The sequence below is a fragment of the Vulpes lagopus genome, chromosome 23 (assembly GCF_018345385.1).
Source record: "Vulpes lagopus strain Blue_001 chromosome 23, ASM1834538v1, whole genome shotgun sequence".
Taxonomy (NCBI): domain Eukaryota; kingdom Metazoa; phylum Chordata; class Mammalia; order Carnivora; family Canidae; genus Vulpes; species Vulpes lagopus.
The window spans coordinates 61,472,620-61,498,288 of record NC_054846.1 but is presented as its reverse complement, the minus strand read 5'-3'; the positions used below and the strand labels follow the sequence as shown (position 1 = coordinate 61,498,288).

The window sequence follows — 25,669 nt, the reverse complement described above, 5'->3', positions numbered from 1 at the left end:
AGCAATATTCAATAGTAGCAGTAGTAGACACTTTTTAAAAAAGGTTTTATCTGACAGAAAAAGAGAGGGAGTGGGGAGGGAGAGAGAGAGTCCAAGCAAAGGGAGCAGCAGGCAAAGAGAGAGGGAGAAGCAGGCTCCCTGCTCAGCAGGGGTGTGGGGCTCAATCCCAGGATTTTGGGATTATGACCTAAACCAAAGGCAGATGCTTAACTGACTGAGCCACCCAGGCACCCCAATAGTAGACATTTTTGCCTTAGTTTCCAATCTTAGGAGGAAAGCATTCCATCTTTTACTATTAAGTATAACTTAATACTACTATTAAGTAGTATTTTGCAGATTATCTTTACTAGACTGAGGAAGTTCCCTTCTATTCTTAGTCTGCTGAATTTTTATTATGAATGATGTTACATTTTGTCAAGTGCTTTTCCTGCACCTATGGATATAATCACGTGGGTTTTTTGTTTTTAAGTCTGTTGATGTGGAGAATTACAATGATTTTCAAGTGTAGACCCACTCTTGTATTCCTGGGATAAATACTCTTTGTTTTGTGTTCTCTTTTTACATATCAAATTTGATTTTCTAACATTGAAGAATTTTTGCATTTATATTAATAAGAGATATTGGTCTGTTTTCTTGTATTTGTCTAGTTTTGATATGAAGATACTCTTAGCTTTATAAAATGAGTTAGGAATTGCCTCTTTATCTTCTAGAAGAGATTTTGAAGAACCAATTATTCCTTGTACATTTGATAGAAATCACTAGTGAAATCATCTGGACTGGGATTTTTCTTTTTTTGAATCCATGAATTAGATTTCTTTAATAGGTGTATAGTTCACTTTATTTCTCTTGAATGAGTTTTGGTAATGTGTCTTTCAAGGAATTGGTCCATTTCATATAATTTATTGCAGGTTTGTGTAGAGTTGTTCAGAGTATTTCCTTACTCTTTTAATGTTTGTAGGGAGAATAGTCTTTCATTCTTTGTCAATAATTTGTCTTATTTTTTTCTTGGTCAGTCTGGCTAGACATTTATCAACGTTTTTTTTAAATCAACTTTTGGTTTCATTTCTTTTAAATTTAAATTCTACTAGCCAACATATTGTACATCATTAGTTTCAGATGTAGAGTTAATCAGTTGCATATATTTTTCTGTTTTCAATTTCACTGATTTCTGCCCTTTAATTTTTTCTGCTTGCTTTTGAGTATATTTTGCTTTTTTTCTAGGTTACTTAAATGAATCAACCCATTTTTGAGACTGTAAAACCATAATAAAAATCCTAATTAAAATAAAAACTCAGGCAAACCCATAGAAACAAAAATTCTGCATAAAATATTTTATTAAAAATAACAATAGGAAAAAAAAATAACAATAGGGAAGCCAATATGTCAATAAATGCTAAAAGCTATTGGCTCTCACTCAGCATTGTTTTAAAAGTAGCATGTTCAAATAAAAACTATTTAAAAAATACAAAAAACAAAGTACAGAAAACTCTCAATTTGAGCCCTGCTCCCCAACCATTTCATTAGTCCCTTGTTTATCCTTCCAGTGTGACATTCATTATGCAAATATAAGCAAATATATATTCTCATTCTTAATAAAATGTATTTTATATCTTATACAATATATTTTTATATATTTATATATACATGCATATATACACATTGTTCTCTACCTTGCATTTATTTAATATATCTTGGAGATATTTCCATTTCAATAAGAATTTTTTTCATTACAGCTGCACATTCTTCCACTGTAGATGTATAGTCTATTAAACCAGTCCTCTACTGATGGACATACGTGTTATTTTCCATTTTTTACTCCCTGGAAACAATGCCAAATATTTTCAAGGCACACATGCAGGTGTATCTGTGGGACAGAAATGGGATATTTGGATCAAAAGGTAAATGTATCTATAGTTTTGGTAGATACTGTCAAATTCCTTTCCATAGGACTTCTATTTTGTAATCCCCACAGCAGTTTATGAGAATGCCTGCTTCTCTACAGCCTTATTAAGAATGAATTTAACTTTTCAATTTTTTGCTCATCTGTTAAGTGAGAAATGTTATCTCAGCATGGTTTTGATTTGCATTTCTCTTGAGAAAAGTTTGACACCTCTCCATACATTTGAGGGCCATTTATATTATCTCTGAACAGTCTCTTCACATTTTGTGTATGTGTGTGTGTGTGCATGCTTTGATGATTTCTAAGAGCTTTTCATAAAGAGAGGTGGATCTCTTTGTGATATGGGTGGCAAACATTTTCACCAGTTTGTAATCTTTTACCAAGTTTGTACTCTTCAGGGAACTGGTGAGGGAGAAGGTCTTCCTCTTTCCTAAGTCCTCCCTCCCTCAGGGCCTCTCTTTCCCACTCATTATTCATTCATTACTTTAATTAATCAGAGGAATTCAACAGAATATGGATGAAGGCAGTGACTGGGGAAAAAAAAAAACATTTCATGATCATATATACCCATACCCCACTGAGTTGACACTCCACAATGAACCAGTTACACTTCCTTCTGCTTCATATTGTAGTATTTTACAAAGGACATATATCATTTTGTAATTAGAAGAATCAATACTACTTTCAGTAGGGACTGGGAAGCATGAAATAGAAAATAAATAGCATCCATTTATACTGTTAATATATTAGTTTATTTTTTCAAGTTTTTTCCTCCATTTGTGTCTTTTTTAAAAAGTTTTTATTTATTGGGATCCCTGGGTGGCGCAGCGGTTTGGCGCCTGCCTTTGGCCCAGGGCGCGATCCTGGAGACCCAGGATCGAATCCCACATCGGGCTCCCAGTGCATGGAGCCTGCTTCTCCCTCTGCCTATGTCTCTGCCTCTCTCTCTCTCTCTCTCTCTGTGACTATCATCAAAAAAAAAAAAAAAAAGATTTTATTTATTTATTCATGAGAGACAGAGAGGCCAAGACACAGGCAGAGGGAGAAGCAGGCCCCATGCAGGGAGCCCAATGTGGGACTTGATCCCAGGTCTCCAGGATTACACCCTGGGCTGAAGGTGGCGCTAAACCGCTGAGCCACCTGGGCTGCTCCTCTATTTTTGTCTTTACATCTGCTATATTGTGTGCTTTTTTTCTAAGTCATTAAAAATGACCCCAAACAGTTTTATTGCTGAATATATATAAATGCATTGATGACTTTGAAAAAAATCTTTATATAGTAATCTTTTCCTTTTAAAAAATAGTACAAATAACATGGTAATGTATACCTTTTATATATAATTCAACTGATTATGTCCTTAATATAGATTCTTAGATCTGAAATTTGAGTCACATGGTATGAACATTTTAAAGGCCCTTGATAGAGATTGCCATATTGTGTTCTGGAAAGGACGCTGCCAAAGTATTCACAGGAAATTTAATTCACTAAAATACAAAAAATATTAGAAAATAAGGAAAGGCTAAAAATAAGTTCTAAACATGTAATTCAAGAAGCTACAAAAATGACAAATCTAATAAAGAAAAATTAATAGAGGGATGCCTGGGTGGCTCAGCAGTTGAGCATCTGCCTTTGGCTCAGGGCGTGATCCCAGGCCCTGGCACTGGGCTCCCTACGTGGAGCCTGCTTCTCCCTTTGCCTGTCTCTGCCTCTCTCTCTCTGTGTGTCTCTCATGAATAAATAAATAAAATCTTTTTAAAAATTTAATAGAAAATAGCATGTAGGAGCATAATATGTTCTGATTAGAAAAAATGAGTAAACCCACACCTAGATATATTTCATAAAATAGCACATTTTCCAACTTTTCAGGATTTTGCCTAACCTCTTTAAATATAGAGATAATCTGAACATCAACCAGAGAGAAAATACACACTTGTCTCAAAGGGAACAATAAAGTGGCTAACTAGACTTTAATAAGTAGCATCAGGGCAGCCCCGGCGGCTCAGTGGTTTAGCACTGCCTTCAGCATAGGGCATGATCCTGAAGACCTGGGATCGAGCCCCACATCAGGCTCCCTGCATGGAACCTGTTTCTCCCTCTGCCTGTGTCTCTGCCTCTCTCTCTCCATGACTCTCATGAATAAATAAATAAAATCTTAAAAAATAATAATAAATAAAAAGTAGCATCAGAGGCTCAGAAATGCTGAATAAAAATAAATGTCAATTTAGAATTCTATACCTAGCTATGTGCTATAATTCAAGAATAAGGGAGAAATAAATAACTTACTATTCACAGACACACTTGATGAAAAATTAGAGATTATTTATATACGGAACTCTTTTATAAGGCTTGCTACATGACATTCACTATTTTAACCATTCTACAAATATTAATTCATCTGATCCCTGTAACAACCCTATGAAGTAGATACTGTTATCATCCCTACTTTACAGATACAGAAAGTGAGGCACAAAGAAATTCAGTAATCTGCTCAAGGCCACAGAGCTAGAGATCAACAACAGACCCACATATCAAACCCAGGCTTTGACCACTGCACAAACTGCCTCTGTTCTGGGAAGCTGAGGAATGGAATTCACAAGGAAAAGAGGAAATACAAGAACTAGTGGTGAGAAATTGGCAAATATGCAGGTTAATTCAAACTTGCATTGTCTATTTACAACAAAATAATGACAAATCTGGGAACATGTTAAAAACATGAAGTTAAAATCCTATACAACCATACAACCTGGGAAAAGGAGAAGCACAGTTACTGTTCTACTCTCTATTGTTAAGGAGGGACATAATGCAGACTTTATTACAATGTTATCAATGTTAATAAATATCAAAACAAAAATATAAAATTTATTGATCCTGTAGAGGAAAATAGAGAAGAAAACATAATCCAATGGAAGGAAAGAAAGAAAAAGAAAGAAAACCCCCAAAACTGCAATCCAACAAATTTTTCAAGGACTTTAGACAAGTTGATTATTCTTTCATATAAGTTATAGAAAGTGCTTAAAATAGCCAGGACACGGGATCCCTGGGTGGCGCAGCGGTTTGGCGCCTGCCTTTGGCCCAGGGCGTGATCCTGGAGACCCGGGATCGAGTCCCACGTCAGGCTCCCGGTGCATGGAGCCTGCTTCTCCCTCTGCCTGTGTCTCTGCCTCTCTCTCTCTCTCTCTCTGTATGACTATCATAAAAAAAAAATTTAAAAAAAATAGCCAGGACAACTTCTATAAAGCTATAGCACTTGAAAATGTGTTATTGGCCCAGGGGTATACAAATTATCTATTGAAAAGATTATCTGTTTGAAAGCTGAGATGACAGAAACTGACATCCCTTAATTAGTTCTAAAATATCAGCATTAAAAAATCTCAAAAATGTAATGTGTGAGGTATAAAGCAAATTGCAAAAATATTATCTATGTAAAAATTTAAGACCTCATGGATATACAGGTCACAAAAAACCCCAAAAACATACACAGAATACACAATAACTTAAGCATAATTGTTACCTCTGAGCAGAGTAACATAGCAGAAACTTTAGTTAAATCTGTTTTTTTTTTTACCAAAAAAAGACTTGATGCTAATATGTAAAAAAAAATTTAAGATTTTATTTAGTCATGAGAGACAGAGAGAGAGGCAGAAGGATAAGCAGGTTCCATACAGGGAGCCTGACGTGGGGCTTGATCCCAGGTCTCCAGGATCACACCCTGGGCTGAAGGCGGCGCTAAAGCACTGAGCCACCCGGGCTGCCCCTAATATGTAAAAAATTTTAACATGCTATTATAGTCATTATATTTTCTGAACTTTTTTTGTATGCCTGATATATTTTATAGTTAAAATATTTAAATCTAAAAACAGAAAAAAAGAGAGAGGAAGAAGGAAAAACTTGTATAAAATGTGACTTGTTAGAATTTTATTAATACCTTCATTCAATGCTATTTGAGTCCTCTCATGCCAGTTGCCATTAAAACCCTCAGGCATACTAACCGCCTCTCCCAATGTGAGCCAGTGGTCTCTGGACAGCTTGTTGACAGTCCTCCTAGAGCTCCAAAGCCTTTCTAATTGTAGATATCCTTTCCCTTGAAATAGCTCCTTGAGGGGCACAGAGAACATACTGGTCCTAGATGAAGGATTCAGACAAACCGTCTTTCTTCCTTACCCATATTTAGTTATGAAACTTGACATCTTCCTAACCTCCACTGGCCCAGGTCTTCTTCCCTTTCCCAGGCCCCCAGGCTCTGATTAATTTTTGCGTCCTGAAGAGACTCAGCCTTATTACTACTGCCTTCCTATATGGTCCTTCCTCCCACTGGGGGATAATGGTCCCACCTGACTTAGGCCACCTGGGGAAATGATGGGGCATGGCGTTGCCTTCCAAGGCCCCTCACATAGCTCTTCTACCTCTGGTCCCAATGGGCCCTAATGCAGATGGGGTCTGGATATACCCACTGTAGACCACTCTCTGCTCAGCTCAGAGTCCCAGGGAAAGCTCTGTACTGGAAGTCACTACACTTGCTAGAGACTTTGGGAGAAGCCTCCAAGCTTTCCACCTCAACCATCCCACAACCTCCCTCCTAAGCACTGTTCTTTTCCTTTTCCCTCTAACCATCCCCTTTCAGACTTGCTTTCCTCTCCTCTAACTCCCTTCCAGAAACCCTAACCCAAGCCCTTCCTTTAGCTGTCTCTTTTACAGACATCTACCCTGAAGATGCCATACCTGGAGATCTCTAAACCCATGGTGCAAGGCATCCAGCAGCCTAGAGACATGATGGATCATGAGATGCTCAATTAAGATCAGGAGGCTTTCAGCCTAGAAGAGCCTTTGTCAGGTAAGAGGTGTCTTTCCCAGGAGGAAGACCTTGTTTGTCACTGGTGCTGGGTAACTCATTGGTCATGTCTAACATAAGCATCTTTGAGATGGAATCAACCTTCTGTGGAGATGGTGAGTCCAGAGCCTGACACATAATTTCATTTCACAGGATTTTTTCCTAATACAATAGATACTTTTGTAAAAACACACATGTTAAAACATGTATTTTTATAATTGATAGTTCAGGGGTGAAAATTCTTATTTTGAAGGTATGTATTTTTAAATTTACTACACTGATTTAATAACCTGAATATTTATCTCAAGTCCATTAGTATATTCATCAGGTTAATAGGACTTCTCTCTTACAGGGATTAACTAATGATGAAATCTGTGATCTGACTGAAATCTTTACAGTATATTTTAAAAAGGTTTCAGAGGGGGATCCCTCGGTGGCTCAGCGGTTTGGCGCCTGCCTTTGGCCCGTGACGTGATCCTGGAGTCCCGGGATCGAGACCCACGTCAGGCTCCCGGCATGGAGCCTGCTTCTCCCTCCTCCTGTGTCTCTGCCCCTCTCTTTCTCTATGTCTATCATAAATCAATCAATCAATCTATCTATCTTTAAAAAAATAAATAAATCTTTAAAAAAATGAATAAAAAGGTTTCAGGGGATCCCTGGGTGGCTCAGCGGTTTGGTGCCTGCCTTCAGCCCAGGGCGCGATACTGGAGCCCCGGGATCAAGTCCCACGTCAGGCTCCCAGCATGGAGCCTGCTTCTCCCTCCTCCTGTGTCTCTGCCTCTCTCTCTCTATGTCTATCTTTTTTTTTTTAATTTTTTTTAAATTTTTTATTTATTTATGATAGTCACAGAGAGAGAGAGGCAGAGACACAGGCAGAGGGAGAAGCAGGCTCCATGTACCGGGAGCCCAACGTGGGATTCGATCCCGGGTCTCCAGGATCGCGCCCCGGGCCAAAGGCAGGCGCCAAACCGCTGCGCCACCCAGGGATCCCTCTCTATGTCTATCATAAATAAATAAATGAATCTTAAAAAAAAAAAAAAAGGTTTCAATGTGTGGACTTTGAAGTCTTTTACCACACATCACACTTAAAGGGGGTTTTCTCCCATATGGAGTTGCATTCAACAAATATTTAGTGAATGGCTACTTGTGCCAGGCAGTGTGCCAGGAGCTAGGGACAAAATGGAGAACAAAGTATGCATAGCTGGACTCTCATGGAGTTCACATAATTGTTAGAAAAAGACTCTCTGGTAAAGGGAGAGAGATGCACTCTGGCAGAAATCCTGACCCCATGTTCCAAATGTGTAGAGTATTCCTCTCACATGGTATCTGATGAATGTGAAGACTTGAGCTCATTTCTCACAAACATAAGATTCTACGTTTCTGAGACCCTATGGTCTCTTTTGTGAACATGATGATTCACACTGTACCTGAACCCCTTACCATGTCTATCACTTTGAATGGTGTCTCTGTATGAATTCTTTGATAAACTTGGAGATCTACGCTCTGACTGAAGAAGCACTTACCACACATGCTTGTAGAGTTTCTCTCCTGTGTGGACTTTCAGATGAGCATTTAAGTCCCTGTTTTCAGAGTTTCACAATTAAACAGTTTCTCTTACGTGGACTCTCTGATGTGCTAGGAGATCTATGTTTTAACTGAAGCCCTTACCACACTTTTCATGCTTGTGGAGTTTCTCTCCAATGTGGACTCTCTGATGGATGCAAAGATTGGAGCTCTGATCGAAGCCCTTGCCACACTCCTCACACGTAAAAGGCTTCTCTCCTGTGTGAACTCTTCGATGAACGTGAAGATTTGTGTTATAACTGAAGCCTCTGCCACATGTATCACATATGAAAGATTTCTCCCCAGTATGAATTCTCTGATAGCAAAGATTTGTGCTCAGACTGAAGCTCTTCCCACACTCAGCACAGTCATAAAGTTTCTTCCCTGTGTGGAAAAGGGGATGCTTTGAGAACAAGAAAATGTTTGCAATGATGAAAAATAGGATTATCAAAAATATCAATCAAGGCTACAAGCAATAGGTTCAGACTAGAGAATGAGGAAAACGATAGTAGACAATTAAAAGACCAATCTGAAGAATTCTACCAGGATTCAGAGGGAAAGGATTAAAAAAGTGAAATTATGAGAAAAATATTAAGTTGAGAAGGACAGATCTAGACCTTATATATGTATGAGAGATACAGGGATGCCTACATGGCTCAGTTGGTTAAACACCTGCCTTCAGCTCGGGTCATGATCCCAAGGTCCTGGGATTGAGTCCCATATCAGGCTCCCTGCTCAGTAGAGAGCCTGCTTCTCCCTCCCTCCCTCTCTCTGTCAAATAAATAAAATCTTAAAAAGAGAGATACAAAAAGAGCAAACAGAAGAATTAATGAAAATGTACTTAATCTGAAAGAAATAGACTCTTTAGATTGAAAGTATCTCCCCAGTACCATGCAGGAGTGTTGAAAAAAAGACTAACATACACATATCTAGCTGAAATTTCTAAATTTCAAGGATCAAGAAAGCAAAAGCACATAAAACATTAAAATAAAACAAATTACTTCCTTGAAAGGGGAATAAGATTGTCAAAAGACAATGGTACAATGTCTTCAGCATCGTGAGAGAAAAAGACTCTACAGTCAAGAATTCTAAATGTCAGCTGATGATTCGCATACATAGGCAAAAGGGAGATACTCTCAAAAAAGCAAGATGACCAAATTAATCAAAATAAAAACTCATGAAAAGGGAAAACATGAAGCATGAAACATGAAAAAGTAGAAATGAATAATGAAAACATAAAAGCTTTTCCTCCTTTTCACTCAGTAAAATCTCATGAAATCAAAGGAAAACTTCTATGAACTGAAGGATTCAGAGATGAACAGGCTCAGTGACCGGCAAATATAATTTCTGAAAAAAAATCACATACCTAGACATATTCTGGTAAAATTTCAAAATTGCAAGGAGAAACAGAAACAAGAACAAAGTTCTAAATGTTTTCAGAAGGGAAGGAAAAAACCAGGTTAAATTATAAGAGAATTACTAAATGAATGTATCAGACTAAGACCAGATTGCCATAGATCTTCAGCATCACCTCTCTGTACAGGGCCCTTTGTGCAGGGTCTAGTTGCCCCCACTCCTCCTCGGTGAAGTCCATGGCCACATCCTTGAATGTAACAGGTTCCTAAAACACCAATGAACAGTAATTCCTCTTAAGCATCTACACCAATGTTTGTGGTACAAAGGGTAAACTTGGGAACACTGACAAAGGTAGACAGAAGAGAGGAGACTTCAGAGTTCTGCCCCAAGCTGTAAGAGTCATTAAAAGACAACTTTTTAAAAGATACATAATATCTTAGGCAGAGGCTCACTGCCCTAGTAATACAAGGAGCTCTTAATACCAATTAGAAGATAAAATATCCCAGTTAAAAATGGACAAGTGAGGAGTGCCTGGGTGACTCAGTCAGTTGGGCATCAGACCCTTGATATAGGCCCAGGTCACGATCTCAGGGTCTGGGACTGAGCCCTGTATCAGGCTCTGCACTCAGTGCTGAGTCTGGTTGAGATTCTCTCTCCCTCTGCCCCTCCCCTTGCTATAAGTAAGCAAGTAAATAAAATCTTTTTAATAGTGGACCAGTGAAAAATGATTTGAATGAGTAATTCCTAAAAGAAAAATAAATGCCTCACAAATTATCAAAGAAATGGACATTTGGATAACAAGATACAATTTTCCCCATCCATTGTGTAAAGATTAAGACTTGTAATACCTATTATTAGTGAGAGTGTGAGGAAACAGGACCCTCCTATACTGATGGAAAGAGTATAAATTGGTAAAAACTTCTTTGAAGAACAATTTGGCAGTATTTTATCAAACATCCTTTTATCTAACCCTCTTAATTCTAGAAATTCATCCTCATTAACTTATGCTTGAGTTCTTGGTATTATTTGGCCCTGCTGATGACATAGTTTCCCTCAAAACTCTCTCCTCCTAGAGTCGGGATATCATAGTAACCTGGGTTTTTTTTCCTACCTCTCTGATCACTCTCAAGCTCTTTCTCTACTCATCAATGTTGGGGTTCTCTGGATTGGATCCCAGATTCTCTTCTTACTCTACATGATCTCATCGATGCTGATAGCTTCCAATGCCATTCAAATGCTGGCAACTCTTAATGAGCTTTGGCAGCCAAGACCTCTACCCAGACCTAGAGTTCCAGACCCCATTATCTACTGGATGAATATCCAGTACGAAATAACTGACAAATATTTTCCAAATGAAATAAAAATCCACTTGGACATCCCTAAGCCATCTAAATCAACCTGCTCAATTCTGACTTTATCTCACTTCCAAAGCTGCTTCTCTCCCAATGTTCCCTAACTCAGGAAACCACACCTCCAATCACTTGGATGTTCGAGTCAACAAAATAGGCATCATCACCTACTTCCTCCATGTCATCTCTCACTCCTGCTCCATCACTAAATCTTCCTAAGGATCTCTCTTGTCTCTGTCACCACTATTCTGAGCTACCATCCCACCTCTACCTCCTCATCAGTCTATACCATCTTGCATTCCTTCAACATAACTTCTACTCAGGCCCCTCTTTTTGTGACTTGTCCTTAAATATCTGTGTTCCTCAGTCTTCTCTAGTTACCTTCTTTTTCTTCTCTTGTCACATATCAGATTATCTCCATCAATCCCATGACTTTAATAACCAAATACATGGTGACAACTCATAAATTTGTTAACCTGGATCTGTCTCAGACTTTGATATCTAACTTCCTTCTAGACTTCTTTAATTGGATGTCCCACAGGCACTTCAATGTGTCTTCTAACTCTTCCTCCACAAACACACATGTATACATCTCTATCGCCTTTGTAACTTATCTCAGTAAAGAGTATCACCATCACCTAGCTGCCTCAAACTTGTGTTTCAGTCTTAACTACTCCCCTTTCCTTCAATCCCCACAACTATACACAGACCCATAGTGTTATGTGTTTTAGATACATACTTGCAGATGTTCATATTCTGCAAATACTCATTTACACAGCCAGGTTCCATTTCATTTCAAAGTTATAATTCAACATTAAGTTCACGGATGTTGAATTAGGCTCACAGATACTTTTATTATTAAACAAATCTAAGGATTCCTTGATCTATCATTCTTTTGGCAACCCAGCAACTTTAGACCCCCTATGTCTACGGAATTCGTCACATTATGAATTTGTGAGTCCTCAAGACAAAAGCCAGAAACTCACTTGCCAGAGTCCCTTATAGCTTGGTTAGCCAGCCAGATGTACTTGCACAAGTCTTTAATTTAGAAGTGAAGAGTTGGAAATGGCAGCAGAGGCATCCAGTTTTAGAAGCACTAGAAACAAATGTTCTAGGGATGGTGTCTTCAGCCCTGGGTCAGCAGTGCAAATTGAGTGCCTGCACAGCAGTAGTGGTTTCTCCACTGGGATGGTCCAGCTGTGTGATCTGGGCAATGTTCCAAGTTGTGTAGCTTCTAGGCCTGTCTTTCTGGCCTCTGAGGAGATTCTGTGAGCTACCAAACATCCTTCAATAAGTTCCTTTTAGCTAAAGAGGATTTTGGTTTTGCGAACAACTGGCATTAGAAATCTCTTCCATAATCATAATAAATGAAAGAGAAATATCTATGTGATCATCTCACAGGATGGCAAAACATTTAATAAACTTCTGTGTCAACTAGTCAACTATACTTCAATTTAAAAAAAAGAAATGCCTAATTTTAAAACACTTTTAAAGGACAGTGGCCTAAAGTACTTGGGATACAACAGTGAAATAAACAGAAAATATAAATTGAGAATAACATATCAATATGCAATGATTTTTTAAAAACAATAACCATTTATTTACTTAGGAGATCAGAACCCTTCTAATCACATTAAAAACCTTTTGACCCCCATTTTCACAAAATGTAAAGTTTTCATTTGATTAGGAAGCTATCAATCCTGTTTTCAAGCAAACTTGTAGATTCTTGAACTATCTTACAGACTAACTACCAAGTGTAAACATAGCTATATTCATACCCAAATAGAGTGGCTAGGTCTTTTTTTTTTTTTTTAAGTAGGCTCTGTGCCCAGCATGGAGCCCAATGCCAGGCTTGAACTCAGGACTCTGAGATCAAGACCAGCTGTGATCAAGAGTTGGATGCTTAACTGACTGAGACAGCCAGGTGCTACAAGATTTTTTTATTTGAGAGAGACAGAGAGCATATGAGAGTAAGCAAACATGAGTGGGGGGTGAGGGGAATGGGCAGGGCAGAGGGACAAGCAGAAGCAGGCTCCCCACTGAGCCAGGAGCCGGAGGCAGGGCTCCATCTCAGGACACCAGGATCATGACCTGAGCTAAACGCAGTCACTTAACTGAGTCACTTGACTGAGCCACCCAGGTGCCCCATGAGTGACTAGGTCCTAAAATGCACTTGGTAAGAACTGGTAGTTTGGGCAATAAGGCAGGCACATGTGCTATGAACTGAGAATCATTTTATGGGATTACTGAAAAGCTAGTGGTTTTCTTCTCAATTATTGCACTATAAAACATTAATGTGAACAGGGATGTGATAGGTCTTTTAGTGTAGCTATCTATATTTATTATGATTCTAAGAAAGAATAAGTTGTACTGTGGGAAGACTAGGAATGAAATTCAGTGTCTTTTGTAAAGCCTTAAAATAATTCACTAATGATATTTCAGTCTTGAAATTCAAGCATCAACATCAATGCTTATTGTATAACAACTGTAACTCTTATTTTCTAGGAATATGTGACTTAAGACTGAAAATTAATCAAAGGAAACTTTGTTTAGAGTGGAGTCAGGAGGCTGGCAGGGGGAGCTCTCACACCTACCACTGGGTCAACTGCAGACCCAACAGGAAGAGAAGCACCTGTACCTTGCAAGTCCACACTACTCTAGCTACTACTTTATTATCCCAGTAGGAGCAAGAAAGGTTTCCTCCTGCCCTGACAATAGCCCAGCCAATGAGAGACTGTCACAACTCAGCCAATGAAAAGGCACTACACTGTGAACTCCCAGTTTACTCCAATGGATTTTTTGTTTATAAGAGCCTTCCCAACTTTTCCCATCCTTTTCCTTTATAAAAGAGCATTCCTCTCCTGTGTTCTCCACACTTGCCTATGACTTTGCCTTAGTTTGCTTGTCCCTAGTTGCAATTCTGTGCTGTTGCCATTTTTTATAGCAAAATAAGTGGCAGTTTTAAGGTTAACAAAGACACACTTAAGACAAATGTTCTGAAAAAAGAAAAAAAGACAAATGTTCTGGATATCTAGACCCTATCTTTTTTAAAAGATTTTTTATTTATTTATGAGAGAGAAAGACAGACAGTCAGACACACAGGCAGAGGGAGAAGCAGGCTCCATGCAGGGAGCCTGACACAGGACTCCAAGATCTTGGGTCTCCAAGATCACGCCCTGCGCTGAATGTGGTGCTAAACCGCTGAGCCACCCGGGCTGCCCTCTAGACCCTATTTTAATTCTGTTTCTCAATCATCACAAACTTATTTCCTATATAAAGCATTTGTTATAATGCAGTGAATTAATGCAAAATTCTGAATCCAGAGATAACAGCAACTTCAGAAACAAAGCTGATCAAAATAAATTCCCAATAATTAGACATGTTCATATTGTAGCACTCATTTTCAATTCTTAATTATGAGAAGCTTTTGGGAAATGGCTGTAAAAATGAAAATACTCAAGTTGGTCTTGAATATAGAAATATTGCTAATATTTTGACTTGGTCTTGAATATTGGGAGATTGACAATATTTGTTAAAGAGTTTGTTTTGGGATCCCTGGGTGGCTCAGCTGTTTAGTGCCCTGCCTTTGGCCCAGGGCGTGATCCTTGAGTCCTGGGATCGAGTCCCACGTTTGGCTCCCTGCATGGAGCTTGCTTCTCCCTCTGCCTGTGTCTCTGCCCCCCTCTCTCTCTCTGTGTCTCTCATGAATAAATAAGTAAATAAAATCTTTTTTAAAAAAAGTTTTACAAATTTACAAGTTTACAAAAATAGGGATCCCTGGGTGGTGCAGTGGTTTAGCGCCTGCCTTTGGCCCAGGTCGCGATCCTGGAGACCCGGGATCGAATCCCACGTCGGGCTCCCAGTGCATGGAGCCTGCTTCTCCCTCTGCCTATGTCTCTGCCTCTCTCTCTCTGTGTGTGTGTGACTATCATAAATAAATTAAAAAATTAAAAAAAAAACTTAAAAAAAACAAATAAAATTGGATTTGTTCTTAGTCAATAATGAATAATCACATCAGTTACATTGTTATTTTCTAAAATTTACTCCTAAATATAATAGAGGTGTGTTATTATAAATGCCTAAAACTGCAGTGTTAATGCCCAACCCTAGGTTTTATTTCAGCTATTAAAAAAAAGCAACATCAAGTCTATATATGGCTGTACCACTAGAGATTATGTGGAAAAATTACTGGCAAAGTTAAAATGTCTCATATTTATAATGATCCTACACAGTGAGTAGTACAGGCATACATAAATTAGCTGCTGATATAAATATATATACTAAGCCTCTGACCTAACTGGGCATTTGTAAAGAATATAACCTCTGAAAGAAAAAAAAAGAATATAACCTCTGTTTTTTCTCCCTCTTCTTTTTTTTTTTTTTTTTTTTAATTTTTATTTATTTATGATAGTCACAGAGAGAGAGAGAGAGAGGCAGAGACACAGGCAGAGGGAGAAGCAGGCTCCATGCACCGGGAGCCTGATGTGGGATTCGATCCCGGGTCTCCAAGATCGCGCCCTGGGCCAAAGGCAGGCGCCAAACCGCTGCGCCACCCAGGGATCCCTCTCCCTCTTCTTTTTTAAGTAGGCTCCAGGCCCAGCATGGAGCCCAATGTGGGCCTTGAACTCACAGCCCTGGATCAAGACCTGGGCTGAGATCAAGAGTCAGACATTTAACCAACTGAACCACCCAAGCATCCCATGATTCTTCTTCCTATTCCTTGCATCTAGAATGCCTATGGAATATCATTGTACCAGCACTTGGTTGGCGATATTTTTTAATGCTACATATTCTATATATATATATAGATAGATGATAGATAGGTATTCTATATATATAGATATATAGATATATATAAAATTAAAAACCCTGATCTAGCCCACTAGTTTGATGGAGTGCTTGCTTATATTTCTAGCATAAACACTTTAAATTATTAAATTCCCCTCAAAAGGGAATCATATTTCATTTGCTACTTTTTTCTGACAACAGAAGTGCTATAGAAAATAAGAAAAAACTACAGGAAAAATATAAGATATATAATCACATTGCCTTCAAAATAACTGCTATTTATATTTTGGCATACATATGTGGATTTTTTTTAAGCTGGGAATATTCTTTACAACTTAAAAATATTTTTCAATTACAGTATCATGAACATCTTCCCTTGTTAGTAAATATTCTTCTACACCTTGTTAAAAGCTGCAGACTGGTCCAACTTATGGTTACATTATGATTTATTTAACAATCTCCCCGGAACGCCTGGGTGGCTCAGCAGTTGAGCATCTGCCTTTGGCTCAGGGTATGATCTCAGGATCCTGGGATGGAGTCCCCACAGGGAGCCTGCTTCTCCCTCTGCGTTTGTCTCTGCCCCTCTCTCTGTGTCTCTCATGAATAAAATAAAATCTTAAAAAAAACCAATATCCCTATATTGAACATTTCTTATTTTTATTTTTTTTTAAGATTTCTTTATTCATGACAGAGAGAAAGGCAGAGACACAGGCAGAGGGAGAAGCAGGCTCCCTACAGGGAGCCTAATGTGGGACTCGATCCTGGGACTCCAGGATCATGCCCTGGGCCGAAGGCGGCACTAAACTGCTGGGCCACCGGAGCTACCCTATATTGAACATTTAAATTGCTTCCCAGTTTTCATTACTATATCAAGACTGCAAGTTATATCATTGTATTTAAATTTAATGCACTTACAACTTTTCTCTTTGGGTCAATTCCTTTTTTTATTAATAAATTAATTTTTTATTGGTGTTCAATTTACCAACATACAGAATAACACCCAGTGCTCATCCCGTCAAGTGTCCCCCTCAGTGCCCGTCACCCATTTACCCCCACCCCCCGCCCTCCTCCCCTTCCACCACCCCTAGTTCATTTCCCAGAGTTAGGAGTCTTTATGTTCTGTCTCCCTTTCTGATATTTCCCAGCATTTCTTCTCCCTTCCCTTATATTCCCTTTCACTATTATTTATATTCCCCAAATGAATGAGAACATACACTGTTTGTCCTTCTCCGATTGACTTACTTCACTCAGCATAATACCCTCCAGTTCCATCCACGTTGAAGCAAATGGTGGGTATTTGTCATTTCTAATGGCTGAGTAATATTCCAGTGTATACATAAACCACATCTTCTTTATCCATTCGTCTTTCGATGGACACCGAGGCTCCTTCCACAGTTTGGCTATTGTGGACATTGCTGCTAGAAACATCGGGGTGCAGGTGTCCCGGGTTTCATTGCATCTGAATCTTTGGGGTAAATCCCCAACAGTGCAATTGCTGGGTCGTAGGGCAGGTCTATTTTTAACTCTTTGAGGAACCTCCACGCAGTTTTCCAGAGTGGCTGCACCAGTTCACATTCCCACCAACAGTGTAAGAGGGTTCCCTTTTCTCCGCATCCTCTCCAACATTTGTTGTTTCCTGCCCTGTTAATTTTCCCCATTCTCACTGGTGTGAGGTGGTATCTCATTGTGGTTTTGATTTGTATTTCCCTGATGGCAAGTGACGCAGAGCATTTTCTCATGTGCATGTTGGCCATGTCTATGTCTTCCTCTCTGAGATTTCTCTTCATGTCTTTTGCCCATTTCATGATTGGATTGTTTGTTTCTTTGGTGTTGAGTTGAATAAGTTCTTTATAGATCTTGGAAACTAGCCCTTTATCTGATATGTCATTTGCAAATATCTTCTCCCATTCTGTAGGTTGTCTTTTAGTTTTGTTGACTGTATCCTTTGCTGTGCAAAAGCTTCTTATCTTGATGAAGTCCCAATAGTTCATTTTTGCTTTTGTTTCTTTTGCCTTTTTGGATGTATCTTGCAAGAAGTTACTGTGGCCAAGTTCAAAAAGGGTGTTGCCTGTGTTCTCCTCTAGGATTTTGATGGAATCTTGTCTCACATTTAGATCTTTCATCCATTTTGAGTTTATCTTTGTGTATGGTGAAAGAGAGTGGTCTAGTTTCATTCTTCTGCATGTGGATGTCCAATTTTCCCAGCACCATTTATTGAAGAGACTGTCTTTCTTCCAATGGATAGTTTTTCCTCCTTTATCGAATATTAGTTGACCATAAAGTTCAGGGTCCACTTCTGGGTTCTCTCTTCTGTTCCATTGATCTATGTGTCTGTTTTTGTGCCAGTACCACACTGTCTTGATGACCACAGCTTTGTAGTACAACCTGAAATCTGGCATTGTGATGCCCCCAGCTATGGTTTTCTTTTTTAAAATTCTCTTTGGGTCAATTCCTAGGAGTAGAATTGCTAGGTCAAATATACAGGCACTTTATTATTTTTTTAAAACTTTTTTGTGTTTATTTTTTTATTGGAGTTCGATTTGCCAATATATAGTATGACACCCAGTGCTCATCCCGTCAAGTGTCCCCCTCAGTGCCCATCACCCAGTAACCCCAAGCCCCCGCCTACCTCCCTTTCTACCACCCCTTGTTTGTTTCCCAGAGTTAGGAGTCTCTCGTGTTCTATCACGCTCTCTGATATTTCCCACTCATTTTCTCTTTCCCTTTTAATCCCTTTCACTATTTTTTAAATTCCCTGAATGAATGAAACCATATAATGTTTGTCCTTCTCTGATTGACTTACTTCACTCAGCCTAATACCTTCCAGTTCTATCCACGTTGAAGCAAATGGTGGGTATTTGTCGTTTCTAATGGCTGAGTAATATTCCATTGTATACACAGACCACATCTTCTTTATCCATTCATCTTTCGATGGACACCAAGGCTCTTTCCATAGTTTGGCTATTGTGGACATTGCTGCTATAAACACTGGGGTGCAGGTGTCTCAGTCTCTCACTGCATCTGTATCTTTAGGGTAAATCCCCAGCAGTGCAATTGCTGGGTCATAGGGCAGGTCTATTTTTAACTATTCGAGGAACCTCCACACAGTTTTCCAGAGTGGCTGTACCAGTTCACAATCCCACCAACAGTGCAAGAGGGTTCCCCTTTCTCCGCATCCTCTCCAACATTTGTTGTTTTCTGTCTTGTTAATTTTCCCCATTCTCACTGGTGTGAGGTGATATCTCATTGTGGTTTTGATTTATGTTTCCCTGATGGCAAGTGATGCGGAGCATTTTCTCATGTGCTTGTTGGCCATGTCTATGTCTTCCTCTGTGAAATTTCTGTTCGTGTCTTTTGCCCATTTCATGACTGGATTGCTTGTTTCTTTGCGGTTGAATTTAATAAGTTGTTTATAGATCTTGGATACTAGCCCTTTATCTGATATGTCATTTGCAAATATCTTCTCCCATTCTGTAGGTTGTCTTTTAGTTTTGTCGACTCTTTTTTTTTTTAAGATTTTATTTATTTATGCATGAGAGACACACACACACAGAGATTGAGAGAGAGAGAGAGAGGCAGAGACACAGGCAGAGGGAGAAGCAGGCTCCATGCAGGGAGCCTGACGTGGGACTAGATACCGGGTCTCCAGGATCAGGCCCTGGACTGAAGGCGGCGCTAAACCACTGAGCCACTCCGGCTGCCCTTGTTGACTGTTTCTTTTGTAGTGCAGAAGCTTTTTATCTTGATTAAGTCCCAATAGTTCATTTTTGCTTTTGTTTCCCTTGCCTTCATAGATGTATCTTGCAAGAAGTTGCTGCGGCCAAGTTCAAAAAGGGTTTTGCCTGTGTTCTCCTCTAGGATTTTGATGGATTCTTGTCTCTCATTTAGATCTTTCATCCATTTTGAATTTATCTTTGTGTATGGTGCAAGAGAGTGGTCTAGTTTCATTCTTCTGCACGTGACTGTCCAATTTTCCCAGCACCATTTATTGAAGAGACTGTCCTTTTTCCAGTGGATATTCTTTCAGATACAGGCACTTTAAAAGACTTTTGACACATATTTTCAAATTTCCAAAAGCCCTCCGAAATGTTTGTGGCAAAATGACTTTTTTTTTTTTTTTAAGATTCTACTTATTTATTCCTAAGAGACAGAGGGAGAAAAAGGCAAAGACACAGGCAGAGGGAGAAGTAGGCTCCCCATGCAGAGCCTGATACAAGACTTGATCCCTGGGGATCCCTGGGTGGCGCAGCGGTTTAGTGCCTGCCTTTGGCCCAGGGCGCGATCCTGGAGTCCCGGGATCGAATCCCACGTCAGGCTCCCAGTGCATGGAGCCTGCTTCTCCCTCTGCCTATGTCTCTGCCTCTCTCTCTTTCTCTTTCTCTCTGTGTGACTATCATAAATAAATTTTAAAAAAATTAAAAAAAAAAAAGACTTGATCCCTGGACCCTGGGATCATGCCCTGAGCTCAACCATTGAGCTACCCAGGCGTCTCCAAAATAATATTTATTTTAAAAATATTTGAGAGTCTGTTTTACCAGAAAGTGTTTTTAAATAACACTTATCTGCCACTTGACAGGTGGCAAAAATGCCATTTCATTACATTATAATTAACATTTCCTGGATTTCTAGTAAAGTTGAAAAATACTAAACCAGGGACACCCAGATGGCTCAGCAGTTGAGCGTCTGCCTTTAGCTCAGAGTGTGATCCCAGAGTCCCGAGATGGGAGTCCCACATTAGGCTTCCTGCGTAGAGCCTGCTTCTCTCTCTGCCTATGTCTCTGCCTCTCTGTGTCTCTCATGAATGAATAAATAAATAAATAAAATCGTTTTAAAAAAGAAAAATGCTAACCCAGATGTAAAGATATTTGTAAGTTTTACAGGTCAATAACATTATTTTACAAAAACAAGAAATTTCACCTAACTAGAAACAATGAAAAAGGACTGTTCTTTCCCCCACAATTGAAAAATAAAACCACAGGGTGAGCTGAGATCAGAGTGGCAGGCAGTTGGCCATAGGTTTGCCCCACAGAGAGATGCCAACAGCAGCACTGCTATGTGACACAGAACCTGGTGACAGCTGCAGGGTGGGGAGGTTAGAGTGACTCTAAGGAATTGGAATCATCTAGCAGTATCCTCTAAGCTACTGGCAGAAACAAAAGCAAATGCCCTGTGGAGGAAAATTTCCCATAGGACTCATATATATTAAGATAAAAAAAAAAAAAAAAAAAAAGATCAAACAGTGAGCTAACAAAGTCATCAAAGGTGAGAGTCAGCAGAAAACAAATTTAGACTACCAACAACTATAGATATTTAAACTACTAGATACAGAACCAGAGCAGCAATACACAAATTATTTGGAAAAAAAGACGTCATTATAAGATAATCAAGCAAAGAAATTATCTGGAAATAACATACAGTTGTGGGAAAATAACAAATTGAACATCTAAAGAGGCATTAAAAAGGAACTTCTGGGGCAGCCCCGGTGGCGCAGCGGTTAGCACCGCCTGCAGCCTGGGGTGTGATCCTGGAGACCCGGGATCGAGTCCCGCATCGGGCTTCCTACATGGGGCCTGCTTCTCCCTCTGCCTGTGTCTCTGCCTCTCTCTCGCTCTCTCTGAATGAATAAATAAATCTTAAAAAAAAAAAAAAAGGAACTTCTGAAGAATGCACTTGAGGAAAACAAAAAGTGATCCCAAAGGCTGAGAAAGGAATGGGACATAAATAAGTGATAAGTAGGTGTGTAGATGCAAACAAATACTGTCTGTATAATAATTCTAATAATACCTAATTTATTAAAAGAACAGAATTAAAATGCAGAAAATAACAGTTTATAAGTCAGGATGCAATCACTAATAAAGAGTTTTAAAGTCTTTGCAATATTCTTAAAGTTGTTTAAACTTAGATTTGCAAATATATGGTAAAATTTCAAGGACAGCCACCTAAAGAGTAGATATAGGTTCTAAATTTAAAACAAGTCGGGGGGGGGGGGAGCACTAGCCCTTAAAAAACAGTATACAAAAAACAAAAGGTAAGAATGGAGAGAAAAAAAAACAAAAAGTAGACAAAATTAAAAGTATAAGTATAGGGGCACCTGGGTGGGTCAGTCAGTTGTGTCAGATTCTAAATCAGCTTGGATCTTGATCTCAAGGTTGTGAGTTCAAGCCTCACAATGGGCTCCACAATGGATATGGAGCCCATTTTTTTTTTTAAGGAAAAAGATAAACAGATCAAATACACCAGTAACTACACTAAATGCAAATAAACTAAACCCACCAGTTAAAAAGGCAGAGATGATCAAATTGAGGGGGAAATTCAGCTTTAAATTGTTAGTAAGGGATAAGCCTAAAGCATAAGGCCATGAAAAAGTTAAAAGTATGGGAAAAGATAAACCAAGCAAATAATAAGGAAAATAAAGCTGGAATAGCTATCTTAATATTAAACAAAGTAGATTTCTAGGTGAAAAGCATCACTAGTGAAATAAAAGGTCACTACAGAGATAAAAATTTCAATTCACCATGAATCTATAACTTTAAACTTGTATATACCTCTTAAAACATCCATGAATTACATCTTTTTAAAAATCTTAGTCTTGTAGAGAGAATCTGACATATCCACTACTCAAAGAAATTTCACACATTTTTTCTTTCTCAATTACTGAAGGGTCAAGCAAACAAAAATAAATGGACACCCATAGATGTTGGTAGCAACCATTAGAGAATACATATTCTACTCAAGCACACATGAAACTTGTAAATATTGATCACCTACTAGGCCATAAAACAATTAACAACAAAAAAAGTAAAGACTCGAAAGAGGTATGGAAGTTCATATACTCAAATCTTCTCTTTAAGAAACAAAAGCTCACCTCCTACAGGAAGTCTTTCCCAATCACTTTTCCAGCACTGATACACCACCGACTTGCATCCTCAGACTGACACTTAAATATGGCTTCTTTCATTATACTTAATGTATACACGAGTAGTAATCACTATTTGACACACGTGTATATTCATCTCCCCCAAAGAAACCACAAATTTTGAAGAACTGTATCTAAGTCAATTTGTCTTTCTCTTCAGGGATCCCTGGGTGGTGCAGCGGTTTAGCGCCTGCCTTTGGTCCAGGGCGCGATCCTGGAGACCCGGGATCGAATCCCACATCGGGCTCCCAGTGCATGGAGCCTGCTTCTCCCTCTGCCTATGTCTCTGCCTCTCTCTCTGTGTGACTATCATAAATAAATAAAAATTTAAAAAAGCGGTCATAACTCAGTGGATAAATGAAGGAGCAACATGTTCAGGTAGAGAAGATAACAAACTTAAAAGGAGAGCATCAGGCCCGAGGGTAGCATTCTCTTTGGAGTCCCTCATTTCACAGAATAGGACAATTTATGCCCAGGCCATGGAGGAGAAGACTAGTCCACTGACAACAGGAGAAGCAAGGGACCTGGAGATGAATCCTGACTTCCCCACTTAACAGCTTGGTGAACATAACCAGTCTCTAACCCCCCACTGAGGCAGTTGCTATATCTCTAAAATGGGAATAATATCCACCTCTCACACTTAATCATGAGAATGAAAAGAAAAGTCGATGTTGAGTGTATCTAGCATGCAGCAAGTGCTCCATGAATGTTTCCTTCTCCTTTTCTAGGGAAGAAAGAGGAACTTAAAGTTTTTCCTCAAGAGTCCGGACTGGTCCGGACTGCATCTTACCTGGGAATTGGTCACCTCTTCTTCCTCCTGGGCGAGGTCAGAGTTAAGGAGGCAGAGCTGGAGAAGAAAGGAGCCATGAGACACCAAGCCTTCCTGGTAACTCCCAGGGACTGTGGCCATTGTTTCTGCCTTGTCTGAACCGTTCCCTCACCCCCCTGCCTGAGGATGCCTTCTTTTCTCCACACTGCATCCTGTTCACCATCTCACTGAAGTGGTCTTTCCTCTGTTCTGAGTCAAGACTTCCACTGCGTCTCCCTGTTCTCCGAAAGTGGTCCCCTGACCCAAGCCTTGCTAAGTAACCTCCGCAGCCCCAGCGGCTCCACCCCAGTGCTGGCTCCGTTTTGGCAGGCCTCAGGTCACAGGTGTGTCCCCTCAAGATGGGTTCCAGCTGCCCGTGGAGCTGCAGCCCCCATTCATCAAGAGCATGGCTTGTTCTCAGCTGGCATCTTTTTCCCGGGCTCCAAATCTCTGTTCCTGCCTCCTCCCCGCCAGCCAGCCGGGCGCAAAGGTCCGCTAAGCACCTGTCAGGATACATACCTGCAGCAACGCGGGCTAGGGACCTCTGGACACAGGAGCGGCCCAGCAGGCACTCGAGAGAGAAACCCGAGTCCCGGGGAGCACGGGAGCACACTGCTCCGAGGCGAGACTCGAAATCGCGACCCGGATCTGGGTCGGGGGGATGAGGGTGGGGCTCGGAGCCGGACGGAGCAGCCGGCCGCAGGGAGTCCGGGGGAGAAGGGACCCGGGAGCCACTCGGGGGCAGACGCCACTAAGCCCTGTGGGAGGTGAGCAGAGCTGAAATGGGCGCCTTAGGAAACCTGAAGGTTCCCACCCGCCACACCTAAGGCTGGCATCACTCCCGGGGCCCCCGGTGTGGGGGTTCAGGTCCCTCCATCGCACCCGCACTCTGGCGTTCTGATCCGCGTCGTTCCGCTGACCCAGAGGCCCCTGTGAGCCCCAGTCTCTCCGCAAGCAGCTGGGGGCGCTGCGAGGAGTCGCCGGGACTCCCGCGCCCGCCGCCCCGCAGCACTGCACAGCTGCACAGGAAGAGCCCGCGGCAACCCCCACAAGCCCCCGCGGCAACCCCCACAAGCCCCCGCGGCACCCCCACAGCCCTGCGACGCGACGGTTGATCCACCTGCCCTGCCCGGTGGCCCGTCGGAGTTCCCCTGCCACCCCTGCCGGAGACCGGGAAGGTCACGTATTTTTATTTTTTATTTTTTTTTTGTTTATTTGAGACAGAGACACAGAGAGAGGCAGAGACCCAGGCAGAGGGAGAAGCAGGCTCCATGCAGGGAGCCCGATGCGGGACTCGATCTCGGGACTCCAGGATCATGCCCTGGGCTGAAGGTAGACGACCAACCGCTGAGCCACCCAGGCGTCCCGGAAGGTCACATTTCAATTTCACTTCCTGGAACCCTCTGTGGAAGGACGGACGGCTTCCCTCCTTCCGATGTGGCCGCTTGCACCACAGAGCTGCGAGCCCGAGCCTCGCACTTGGGAGTCTGGCTGCTTGGGGGTTGGGGCTGAGACACGGAGGGGCCGGTTGCTTTCCCGTGGGCGGGGGTCCTTTCTGGAATGACCTCGCCCCGGCTCCTCTGGCCCAGCAGGCGTTCTCACCTAGGGTCGCCAGGGGCCAGAGCGTGCGGCCCTCACTCCCACACGCCACTGCGGTGCATAGCCCCAGGCCAGGGTGACCCCTGCCAACCCCCCGGGTATGCTCAGCGGCGATTACTGCTCAGGACGGGAGCTGAGAAAGAGCTAGAAGGTGAAGAGTAACGTTCAGTAAAGCAAAATGACAGCTTTAAAAGGAAATAAGCGATAAGGCAGCTGAACTTGAGAAGGCTGAGTTTATAATTAGGGTACATACACACCTTTGTGGTTTGCCAAGTTGTGACTACCTGTTTAATTAGCATGTAGTCAAGGCTTAACTTAGATGTGATGGATATTCAGAAAAATCACTCTCATGCATAAGTCTTCACCCATCATCACCCTACAAAAATGCTCATGAAAGAAAAATAATTCCAAGTTCACACATTTAATACTAAAACTTAGGTTTGCAAGAGAAGAGCTGATTTAGAGAACTTAGGTTGAAGCTCAAGGCTGGACCTAAGCCTCACAACCACTGAAGAAAGGGTTTTAAAGACCTTCACATTATCAAGCAACACTTAAAGTGAAA

At 40.7% G+C, this 25,669-nt stretch overlaps 1 long non-coding RNA gene across 2 annotated transcripts; it reads right to left on the bottom strand.

The window, feature by feature from the left end:
* Window positions 1-1,330: 1,330 nt before the first annotated feature.
* Window positions 1,331-24,538, bottom strand: LOC121481435. Of its 2 annotated transcripts, XR_005985288.1 has the most exons (6): window positions 24,391-24,538; window positions 24,028-24,266; window positions 23,491-23,547; window positions 9,823-9,912; window positions 8,252-8,675; window positions 1,331-1,864 (listed from the first exon to the last, which is right to left on the bottom strand). It is a non-coding gene; the product is annotated as an uncharacterized LOC121481435 (long non-coding RNA). The 2 variants fall into 2 exon arrangements; XR_005985289.1 differs by having other exon boundaries at window positions 24,028-24,538.
* Window positions 24,539-25,669: the final 1,131 nt, after the last annotated feature.